This window comes from Peromyscus maniculatus, chromosome X, assembly GCF_049852395.1.
Source record: "Peromyscus maniculatus bairdii isolate BWxNUB_F1_BW_parent chromosome X, HU_Pman_BW_mat_3.1, whole genome shotgun sequence".
Taxonomy (NCBI): domain Eukaryota; kingdom Metazoa; phylum Chordata; class Mammalia; order Rodentia; family Cricetidae; genus Peromyscus; species Peromyscus maniculatus.
The window spans coordinates 109,631,540-109,644,313 of record NC_134875.1 but is presented as its reverse complement, the minus strand read 5'-3'; positions in this window follow the sequence as shown (position 1 = coordinate 109,644,313).

Below are 12,774 nucleotides of genomic sequence, written 5' to 3'. Positions count from 1 at the left end.
TATTAATGAAGGAGCATTCATACAGTCATAAATTTATACTTGATTATGCTCTATTGTTGTATGATAAAGTGTGGGAGCCCGTTCTCGGGTTCCTCGTGACTTTACCTAGCAGGTCCGCATAGAGGATGATCAGGACCACGGGCCTGAGTGCAGGTGTCTGAGATGGTCTGCACTTGGATGTGCTGGGGGAGGAGGTCTTTTGCTCCACCCCTTGGCGTCTCTATAAAAACCCTGGGCCAGAGACAGTCGGGGCCCATTGGAATAGGTTCCAGGCCCTCTCGAGGCTATCCTTTATTTCCTATCTGTTTATCTCCGCAAGATTCTCCGCTATAAATCCTTCTATCTAATATTTCCTGCTGATCACACTCAAGAAAACTCTGGGGAACTGTGGGGGTGGTGGGTAAATGCCCCACAATAAAGGGTTTTTCTTCTAGTGTAGAATTAGGAAGTTTTCTGTTTGTCTTAATGATGAAACAATCTAAACATGGAACATTTAATGTGAAGTTAACTTAAGGGTTACCAAATGACATTTTATTAATGAAGAGAAAAATAATGCCTAAACTATGACTTTCACTGGATTAGAGGTACCTTTAGAATCATCTTTTCAGTGATAGGGGACTTATTTTTATAGAACTGAGATGAGCGCTTATACTTTATGCAAATTCACATGCAATAATTAATTCTCTTGGGATAATAAGTACTTAATAAATCCTCAAGGACTTGTGCCTTCCACTGAATTGTTTTTAATATAAATATGAAATATTAGGATCTAGATATCATTTGCTAGTTCCCAGTATATAAATTTATATATACAAACAGAACATATTTCTGTTTGTAAAGAATGAACTGATTGCTAATTTGTCACTTTATTGTCAGCTTCAGCCAAATTAAATTCTACTCTTGGCTCACAGATGAGAACATGTCTATGAACTTGGAACTCAAGTTAGAAGAAAATACAAATGGCCATTTTAACCTTGACCTGTCTGTTTATTAATTTAAACAGCTCAAAATAACTTGTAGATATTAAGTAATTGATTTTCCACACCTAGCAATTTAAGTTTCTACTGTTAATGCAACATTTCTAGTGAGAAAGCCTTGTTATCAGAAAAATAGAGTGTGGTAGGATAAGATGGTGGTGGTAAATGTTTCTATCATACTGTAGTTATTAGACTGATGAACACATGATATCTTCCTTTGGCACTGTTTAGGAGATATTGCTGTTATACTACAATGACATTCTTTGTTTCATATAATAAGAAGATAGACAAATTCACATTCTTTTTTTTTTTTTCCGAGACAGGGTTTCTCTGTGTAGCTTTGCGCCTTTCCTGGAACTCACTTGGTAGCCCAGGCTGGCCTCAAACTCACAAAGATCCACCTGGCTCTGCCTCCCGAGTGCTGGGATTAAAGGCGTGCACCACTACTGCCTGGCTCAAATTCACATTCTTACCCATCACCTTTTCACCATTTTTAGACCTATCAATTTATTTAACATGTGTAAGTGTACACATGTCAATGCAATAGTGCGCATGTAGAGGCCAGAGAACAACTTGGAGGTGTTGTCTCTATTCCTCGACCATGTGTGTCACAGGGATTGAACTCAGGCCATCAGACTTGGTAACAAGTGCCTTTGCCTCCTGAGCTATCTCCCTACCCCCTATTTACCCATTAAAAAATTACTATCATTGAATGTTGTATGAAACCACTTAAGTGATGGATTGGACAAAAATGTCCCTACTATAGGGAAATTTCACATGTTTAAATAAAGATGACTCAAAATGCTTATATTCTACTATCTTTAAGAGATGCATAGTATCTGAGAAAGCAGATCAGATGAGTGTATGATAGGATACTGATATGTATTTATTTAAATTATTTTTTTGTTTACTTTATATCCTGACCACAGTTTCCCCTCCCTCCTCTCCTCTCATTTCCTCCCTGACCTCCCCTCTGCACACCCCAATCCACTCCTTCTCTGTTTCTGTTCAGAAGGGGACAGGCCTCCCATGGATATCAACAAAGCATGGCATATCAAGTTGTGGTAAGACTAAGCACATCACATTGTATTAAGGGGGGTAAGGCAATCCAGTATGAGGAATAGGTTCCCAAAAGCCAGCCAAAGTATTAGGGACAGGCCCTGCTCTCACTGCTAGGAGTCCCACAAGTAGACTAAGCTACACAACTGTCACATATATGTAGAGGGCCGAGGTCAATCTTATGAAGGCCCCCTGGTTTTTTATTCCATCTCTGTGATCTCCTATGAGCCCAGGTAAGTTGTTTCTGTGGGTTTTCTTGTGATGTCCTTGGCCCCTCTGGCTTCTACAATTCTTCCTCCCTCTCTTCCACAGGAATCCCCAAGGCCCGCCTAATATTTGGCTATAAGTCTGCATCTGTTTCCATCAGTTGCTGATGAAGCCTCTCTGATGAAAATTGGGGTAGGCACCAATCTGTGAGTATAGCAGAATATCTTTAGGGATTATTACATTGACATTTTTTTTCCATTTGTGTTTGGTTCTATCCTAGGTCTCTGGGCCATCCAGCCTCTGTGTCCTGGCACTCCAGGCAGTGCCATGGGTGGGCTCACTGTTGAGGCATGAGTCTCAGTCATTTTTTGGCCACTCCCACAATATTGGCAAGACCCTTACCCAAGCATATCCCATAGGCAGGGCAGACTGTAGGTCAAAGGCTATGTAGCTGGGTTGGTGTTCTAATTCCTCCATTGGAAGTCTTGCGTGGTCATAGGAGATGGCCAGTTCGGGCTACATATCTGCTATTGCTAGTAGTCTTAGCTGGGGTCATCCTTGTAGATTCATGGGAATTTCCCTTGCATCAGATTTCTACCTGACCCCAAAATGCTTCCCTTTCCAGTCATCTTTTTCAGTACTCTCCCACTCCCTCTACCTGCCAAGTTGATCTGTGGTGATATTTTATTTGGGCACCCCAATAAAGCTTATCTGAGGATCAGAGAAAACGCCAGACACTATGTTAAACATAGGGGCCAGGCAGTGGTAGCACATGCCCTTAATCCTAGCATTGGGGAGGTAAGAGATCTATGCGGATCTCTGTGAGTTCAAGGCCACACTGGGAACAGACTCAGGCATGGTGGCACACACCTTTAATCCCAGTGCTAGTTAATCATAGAGGTCTGGAGGTCTGTACAGACAGACAAGAAGTGATAGAGCTTGGCAGAAAGAAGAAGTGATGAAGCTGGGCAGAGAAAGGAAGTAAGATAGCGGGGCACAGAAAGGTATATAAGCATGAATATACAGGAAGTAGCTCTCACTGGAGGCTGAGGAGTTGATAAGGTGAGGTTGGCTGTGGCTTGTCCTATTCCTCTGATCTCTCAGTTTTCACCCCAATATCTGGCTCCAGTTTTTTTTTTTTTTTTAGTAAGACCATTTAGCAATTCATCTGACATGTTCCCATCCCCATCTACCCCCAGTCCACACACAAGATCTTTTCTATTTCTCCTTTCCAGAGAGATCCAAACATCCCTCATCGATCCCTCCTTGTTACCCAACCTCTCTTGGTCTATGGATTATAGCATGGTTATTCTTTACTTTACAGCTAATATCCACTTGTAAGGGAGTATATACCATGTTTATCTTTCTGGGTCTAGGTTGCCTCTCTAAGGATGATTTTATCTAGTTCCATCCATTTGCCTGCAAATTTCACAATGTCATTGATTTTAACAGCTAAGTAATACTCCATTGTATAAATGTACCATATTTTCTTCATTGGTTGAGGGACATCTAAGTTGTTTGCAAGTTCTGGCTGTTATAAATAATGCTGCTATGAACATAGTTGAACAAGTATCCTTGTGGTATGATTGAGCATCCTTTGGATATATGCCCATGAGTAGTATAACTGGGTCTTGAGGCATATTGATTCCAAATTTTCTGAGAAACTGCCATATTGATTTCCAAAGAGGCTGTACAAGTTTGCATTCCCATCAGCAGTGGAGGAGTGTTCTCCTTGTTTCACATCCTCTCCAGCATAGGTTGTCACTTGTGTTTTTTTGATCTTAGCCATTTTGACAGACGTAACATAGAATCTCAGAGTCATTGTATTTCCCTGATGGCTAAGGATGTTGAATATTTAGTGTTTCTCAACCATGTGAAATTCTTCTGTGAAGAATTCTCTGTTTAGATCTATATCCCTTTTTAAATTGAATTATTTGTTTTTTGATGTCTAGTTTTTTGAGTTCTTTATATATTTTGGAAATCATCCCCCTGTCAGATGTGGGGTTGGTGAAGATCTTTTACCATTCAATAGGCTGCTGTTTTGTTTTATTGACAGTGCCTTTTTCCCTTACAGAACCTTTTCAGTTTCATTAGGTCTCATTTATTAATCATCAGTCTTATTGTCTGTGCTACTGGTGTTATATTTAGGAAATGGTCCCCTGTGCCAATAAACTCAAGGCCATTTCCTGCATTCTCGACTATCAGGTTCAGTGTAGCTGGGTTTATGTTGAGATCTTTGATCCACTTGGACTTGAGTTTTGTGCAGGGTGATAGATATGGACCTATTTGCATTCTTCTACATGCTGACATCCAGGTTATGCCAGCACCATTTGTTGAATGCTGTGGATATCACTCTATATGCTGTGAATGTGTTGCTCTGATTCATTAATGAATAAAGTGCTGATTGGCCAGTAGCCAGGCAGGAAGTATAGTTGGAACAAAGAGAGAGGAGAATTCTAGGGTGGAAAGCTGAGTCAGGAGACGCTGCCAGATGCTGCTTCCATAAGAAGCAAGATGTAAAGATATTGGTAAGCCATGAGCCATGTGGCAAGTTACAGATTTATAGAAATGGGTTAATTTAAAATGTAACATCTAGCTAGCAAGAAGCCTGAGCCATTAGGCCATACAGTCTTAATTAATATAAGCCTCTGTGTGTTTACTTGGGTCCAAGTGACTGCAGGACTGGTAGGTGAGAGAGCTTTGTCCTGACCATGAGCCAGGTGGGACACAGGAAAACTTCAACTACAGTTGAAGATACTTTCTTTTTTCCCCTTGTATAATTTTGGCTTTTTTTTGTCAAAAATTAGGCCTGCATAGGTGTGTGGATTTACTTCTGGGTCTTTGATTAGATTCCATTGAGGACCTGTCTGTTTTTATGCCAGTGCCATGCTGTTTTTATTACTCTATCTCTGTAGTAGAGCTTAAATCAGGAATAGTGATACCTTTGGAAGTTCTTTTATTGTACAGGATTGTTTTAGCTATCCTGGGTTTATTGTTTTTCCATATGAAGTTGAATATTGTTCTTTCAAGGTCTGTAAAGAATTGTGTTGGATTTTAATGGGAATTGCATTGAATCTGCAGACTGCTTTTGGTAAGATGGTCATTTTTACTATGTTAATCCTACTGATCCATGATCGTGGGAGATCTTTCCATCTTCTGATATCTTCTTCAATTTCTTTCTTCAAAGACTTGAAATTCTTGTCATACAGTTCTTTCACTTGCTTAGTTAGAGTTACCCTAAGATATTTTATATGATTTGTGACTGTTGTGAGAGGTGTTGTTTCCTTTTCTCAGCCTATTTATCATTTGTATATGAGGGCTACTGATTTTTTTTAGTAAATTTTGTATCCAGCCACATTACTGAAGGTGGTTATCAGCTGTAGGACTTACCTGCTAGAATTTTTGGGATCATTTATGTTTACTATCATTTCATCTGCCAATAGGGAACGTTTGACTCTTTCTTTCTGATTTGTATCCCCTTGATCTCTTTTATTTGTCTTATTGCTCTAGCTAGAAATTCAAGTATTATAGTAAATAGTTACAGAGAGAGTGGAAAGCCTTGACTTGTTCCTGATTTTAGTGGAGTTGCTTTGAGTTTCTCTCCATTTAATTTGATATCAGTTTGCTATCTATTGCTTTTATTATATTTAGGTATGTTCCTTGTATCCCTGATCTCTCCAAGACTTTTATCGTGAAGGGGTATTGGACTTTGTCAAAGGCCTTTTCAACATTTAGTGAGATTATGCATGTTTTTTCTTTCAGTTTATTTTTATGGTGGGTTACATTGACAGATTTTCATATATTGAACCATCTCTGCATCTCTAAGATGAAGCCTACTTGGTTGTGGTAAATGATATTTTTGACATTGTTCTTAGATTCAGTTTGTGAGTATTTTATTGAATATTTTTGCATCAATGTTCATGAGGAAAATTGGTCTGTAATTATCTTTTTTGTTGAGTCTTTGTGTGTTTTGGGTATCAGGGTGACTGTGGCCTCATAAAAAGAATTTGTCAATGTTCTTTCTGTTTCTATTTTGTGAAATAATTTGAGGATTATTAGTATTAGCTCTTCTTTGAAGTTCTAGTAGAATTCTTTGCTAAAGCAATCTGGCCCTGGGCTTTTTTTTTTTTTTTTTTTTTTTTTGGTTGGGAGACTTTAATGACTGCTTCTATTTCCTTAGGAGATATGAATCTATTTAAATTGTTTATCTGATCTTGATTTAATTTTGGTATGTGATAGCTATCCACAAATTTGTCCATTTCTTTTAGATTTTCCGATTTTGTGGAGTACAGGTTTTTGAAGTATGACCTGATGATTCTCTGGATTTCCTCATTGTCAGTTGTAAAGTATCCCTTTTAATTGCTGATTTCATTAATTTGGGTATTCTCACTCTGTCTTTTAGTTAGTTTGGTTAAGGGTATGTCTTTCTTATTGATGTTCTCAAAGAACCAACTTTGTTTCATTGATTCTTTGTATCATTCTCTTTGTTTCTATTTTATTGATTTCAAATCCTCAGTTTGAATATTTCCTGCTATCTACTCATCTTGGGTGTGTTTGCTTCCTTTTGTTCTAGAGCTTTCAGGTGTGCTATTATGTCACTAGTTTGAGATTTCTCCAAAATCTTTATGGAAGGACTTGGTGCTATGAACTTTTCTCTTAACACTACTTTCATTGTGTCCCATAAGTGCTTTCATTTTCACAGAATTCTAGGAAGTCTTTAACTTCTTTCTTTCTTCCTTGATCTAGTGGCAATTCAGTTGAGAGTTGTTAAGTTTCCATGAGTTTGTAGGCTTTCTGTAGTTTCTGTTGTTGAACTCTATCTTTAATCCATGGTGATCTGATAAGATACAGGGAGTTATTCCATTTTTTTTGTATCAATTGAGACTTGCTTTGTGAATGAGTATATGGTTAATTTTGGAGACGGTCCCATGAGGTGCTGAAAAGAAGGTATATTCTTTTATATCTGATTGAAATGTTCTGTAGATATATATCTGTTAGGTCCATTTGATTTATAATGTATGTTGATTCCATTATTTCTCTGTTTAGCTTATGTCTGGACATGTTGTTTGTTGGTGATAGTGGGGTATTAAAGTGTCCCACTATTGATGTGTGGGGTTTGATGTGTGATTTAAGCATTAGTAATGTTTCTTTCTTTCTTTCTTTCTTTCTTTTTTTTTTTGGTTTTTCGAGAGAGGATTTCTCTGTGTAGCTTTGTGCCTTTCCTAGATCTTACTCTATAGACTGTAGATGTAACCAACCATCTTATTAAATAAGAAACACAGAACCAATGCAAAGAAGAAAGCCAAGAGATCAGAGCTAAGAGCCTTATCCACCTGCTGCAGCTAGTCTCTTAAGCCAAGAGGCACCTCTGAAAGAGAGCTACTTCCTGCCTGTTTGTCTTTATATAGACTTTCTGTTCTGCCTTTTCATTGGTTGTAAAACCAACCACATGACTGCCTCGTCACTGTCTGTTGTACAGTCCTCCAGGTCTTCTATGGTATTGAGATTAAAGGCGTATATCTCCAATGCTGGCTGTATCCTTGAACACACAGAGATCTATCTAGCTCTGCCTACCAAGTGCTGGGATTAAAGGCATGTACCACCAACGCCCAGCTTTTGCTATTTCTCTAATAGTTCTGACCCCCGGGCAACTTTATTTATTAGCATACAATTAAAATCACATTTCAGTACAAATAAAATACCACCATAGTAGACCAGGCTGGCCTCGAACTCACAAAGAGCTGCCTGCTTCTGCCTCCCAAGTTCTGGGATTAAAGGCATACACCACCACCACCTGGCCTAGTAATGTTTCTTTTATAAATGTGGGTACCCTTGCATTTGAGACGTAAATGTTTGGAATTGAGTCATCATTTTGGTGGATTTTTCCTTTGATGGGTATGAAATATTCTTCTTCACCTCTTTTGATTAATTTTGGTTTGAAGCTATTTTATTAGATAATAAGATAGCTACACCAGCTTGCTTCATATATTCGCTTGACTGGAAAAACTTTTTCCAACACTTTACTCTGAGGTAATAACTATCTTTGATGTTGATGTGTGTTTCTTATATGCAGAAGAAGGATGGATCCTGTTTCCATATTCATTCTCTTAGCTGGGGTTCTTCTCCTTCTATTCCTATTATTCTTAGCTTTGGTCTTCAAATTTCCTGGATGTTTTGTGTTAGGAATTTTTTAGGTTTAACATTTTCTTTGACCAATGAATCTATTTCCTCTGTTGCGTCTTCACCACCTGAGATTCTCCCTTTCATCTCTTTTATTCTGTTGGTGATGCTTACATCTACAGTTCTGGTTCACTCACCCAGATTTTCCATTTCCAGAATTCCCTCAGTTCATGTTTTCTTTTTTTATTAAGAAAAAATTTTCATTCATTTTACACACCAATCAAAAATCTCCCTCTTCTCTCTTCTCACTCCTCCAGTCTCCCCCCTCCCAACCTCCCCACCCCCCCACAGGAAGGCAAGGCCTCCCATGAGGAGGCACATCCAGTAGGCAAGTTCAACCCCTTCCCTGTGGTGATATTGTGTTCCCCAAAATATTGTACACCCTAATAAAGTTATCTGGGGTCAGAGAACAGAACAGCCACTAGATATAGGGGCCAGAAAATGGGGGCACACACGCCTCTAATCCTAGCATTCCAGAGGCAGAGATCTGTCTGGACATCTGTGAGTTTAAAGCCACACTGGAAACATCCAGGCATGGTGACTCATGCCTTTAATCCCAGGAAGTGAACCTGTAATCCCAGGAAGTGATGGCAGAAAACAGAAAGTTATATAAGGTGTGAGGACCAGGAACTAGAACTAGTTAATCTTTTAGGCTTTTAGCAGCAGTTCAGTTGGGATTCATCCCAGATAAGATCTTAGAGGCTTCCAGTCTGAGGAAACAAGACCAGCTGAGGGACTGGCAAGGTGAGGTTAACTGTGGCCTGTTATGTCTCTCTGATCTTCCAGTATTCACCCTAATACCTGGCCCTTGGTTTGTTTTTTATTAATAAGACCCTTTAAGATTCATGCTACATCTGGCACCCAATATTTGTGGTACAAATTCATGAAAAAGCTGCTTGCCTGTGGCCTGAAAGGCTCCAGTTCAGACCTGAGCTACCCTCAGCTGGTTGTGGTAGAGTACATTGGTAGGATTTGCTAAAGGAGGGAGAGGCAGGAAGATCCTGAGTTTGAGGCCAGCCTGGGAAGCTTGCTAAAGAGAAGCTGTGGCCAGGGGCCGGGGTCCAGCCACAAATGGTGACAGTGGGATCATGGAGGCAGCCACTGTTACTCTGAGTTGCTGGCTTCTTCTCATTGTGTTGGTGATTGTGGTGATGCTGCTACCTGGGACAAAGGGTTTACTGCTGCTTGTTCAAAGAACAATTGCCAGGACCATTGTGTTACAAGAAAGCATCAGCAAAAGGTCAGTTTGGAAAAGTTTGGCAAGACAAACAGTGGGCAGAAATTGCTGTGAAGATTTTCTTTTCTAGGGAAGAGCATTCATGGTTCCGAGAGACAGACATTTATCAGACTATGATTGCTCCAAACCACAGATGAGACACCAAAAAAAAAAATCTGCAGGGAACCATGAAAATGCCTAACAGTAACTTTGAAATCTTAAAAGGATGACGGGACCCAACAAAGATGATTCCACATGGAATATGGTAAAGCCATTAAGCTGATTAACACTACAGAAAGATCGACTTTGGACTACAAATTATTCAGGACAATTTCAAGATGGCTAGCTGAGATGGTCCAAATTCACAACTACTCAAACAAGGACTTGAGACAAGCCCCACACATTCCCATTATGTAGAGACTGGACAAATGATACAGCTAACTCTCTCAGGACTTGACAATTAACACCAAATTTTTCTTTTCAGGATTCCCTGAAGATATCTTCTCCCCTATAAAGCAGGAAGTGATTTTAAGAAAACTACACCCATATTCCCAAAAGGTGGGGTAGGTGTTTTTTGGTCATTCAGTGGCTTATGAATAATTGTCATTGTTTATAATGGTTGGTTACAAGTTGTTAATTGTTAATGGTCAGGAAAAAAAGCTGAATAAGGAAAATAGATTCAGAGTTTTTGTTTGAAAAAAAAAGAAAAAAGAGAATATAGATATGAGGTAGATCATTGAATCTACTCTGAGAAAAAAGATAAAGAAATAATAGGATAAATGAGTAGATCATTGAATCTACTCTAAAAAGAAAAAGTGGAAGATATAAAAATTACTAAAGGTAGATTATTGAATATATTATGAAAAGAAAGAAGAGAATATGGATAAAAAAGAGAGATAAGATAAAAAGGGAGATTATTGAATCTACTTTTAAAAAGGAAATACTTGTTTTAAATAGGATAAGTAATGAAAATTTTTATCTGAATTTGTCAAATGTTAATAGACTAGACATTGTTATATACTAATGCAGTTTTTCCATCTGAATCTGTCAAATGTTAATGGACTAGACATCTTTCATGTAATTCTTGACTGTGTATATTGTATATATTTATTGGATATAATTTTCTTATAGTAGTTATAAGCTTTTTTAATTTTAGACAAGAAAGGGGAAATGTAGTGATATGTGTTCCCCAAAATATTGTGCACCCTAATAAACTTATATGGTGTCAGAGAACAGAACATCCACTAGATATAGAGGTCAGAAAATGGTGGCACTCACACCTTTAATCCTATCACTTGGGAGGCAGAGATCCATCTGGATCCCTGTGAGTTTAAAGCCACACTGGAAACAGCCAGGCAGGGTGACTCAAGCCTTTAATCCCAGGAAGTGAGCCTTTAATCTCCGTGCCTCAAGCCTGGATGAGGTGTCCCATCATAGGTAGTGGGCTCAAAAAAGCTTGCTCATGCACCAGGGATGGATTCTGATCCTACTGCCAGGGGGCCCTCCAAGCAGATCAAGCTATACAACTGTTTCACCATGCAGAGGGCCTAGTCCAGTCCCATGTAGGCTCCACAGCCATTGAGCCAACTTTCATGAGTTCCCTTTGGTTTGGTTGTCTCTGCAGGTTTCCCCATCATAATTCTGATGCACTTGCCATAGAATCTCTCTTCTCTCTCTTTGGCTGGACTCCTGAAGCTCTGCCTGGTGTTTGGCTGTGGATCTCTGTTTCTGCTACCATCAGTCATTGGAGAAAAGCTCTGTGATGACATTTAGGTTATTCACCGATCTGATCACTGGGGCAAGCCAGTTCAGATCAGGCACCCTCTCAACTAGTTCTAGTAATCCAAGTTGGGGTCTATTTCCATTTTCAGATCTTGAACTGTTTCCTTCACCTGTTTATTTTTTTTCTTGGCCTTCTTGGTATTCATTAAGGGATTTATTGATTTCCTCCACTTTTTTTGTTTGTGTTTTCCTCCATTTCTTTAAGGGATTTTTTCATTTCCTCTTCAAGGACCTCTGTCATCTTTATAAAGTCATTTTTTAAGGTCCCTTTCTTTTGCTTCAGCTGTGTTGGAATGCTCAGATCTTGCTCTTGTAGGATAGCTGGGTTCTGGTGGTGCCATATTGCCCTTTCTGCACTTGGATGGGATGATTATAGATCTAGGCATTGATTCCTGCATTTGTCTATGTTGGATGGGTGTTTTGTTCCATTGTTTCTGTTTCCCTCTGGTTTTCTGGCCCCAGTAGATAAGGATTCTTCCGGTGACTTGCATGTCTTGGGGTTTTGGGAGCCTTGGGTCCCTAGATTTGGCCTGGCCTCTGGTAAAGCTAAAGTCTTCTTCTGAAGTTGTAGGCCAAAATATGGAGCCCAGGAGATGGGATGCAATCTTATATTGTTAGGTGGGCTTTAAGGAGTGTTAGCTAGCAGTGGGTGGTGTCTTATCTGGGCTTCCTAGGACCACCCTGGCCTTCAATAAAGCTGCCAGGGCTATGGGCACAGTATGGAGTCCAGGGAAGGGAGTCCTGGGGTCACTAGGACCAGCCTGGCTTCCAGTGAAGCTTCCAGGGCTGTGAGTCAGAGTATGGAGCCCAGGGAATGGGGTGCTGGTGTCCCTAGGACCAACCAGCCTGGCCCCCGGTGAAGCTGCCAGGGCTGTGGGTTAGAGTATGGAGTCCAGGGAAAGGGGTGCTGGGGTCCCAAGGACCAGACTGGCCTTCTTGTAAAGCTGCCAGGGATGGAATCCCTAAATCTTGCCTGGCCTATGGTAAAGCCAAAGTCTTCTTCCAAAATAGTAGGCTGGAATATGGAGCCCAGGGGAGGGGGTATAGTCTCCAGATGTGTGTTTCAATTGTATCAGGTAGGAATTCATCCAGTTACTATCTGATAGATAATGAGTTGAAAAATAGAATTTCTATTAGTATTTTTAAAAAGAAAGAAATAATGTTAATTCTTGCCTTATACCAGAGAAGAATTGGAGGCTGTAATGGATATAAGTCCAAATTACATGTATGTATGGTGCATTGTGTTAAAGACTACTGGGGCCACAGTTTAATTTCTTGAAAACTTATTTTGTTTTTAGTTTTTATTATCTGTATTTGTATGTAGAGTACATGCACATGGGTGTTAGTTCCCAT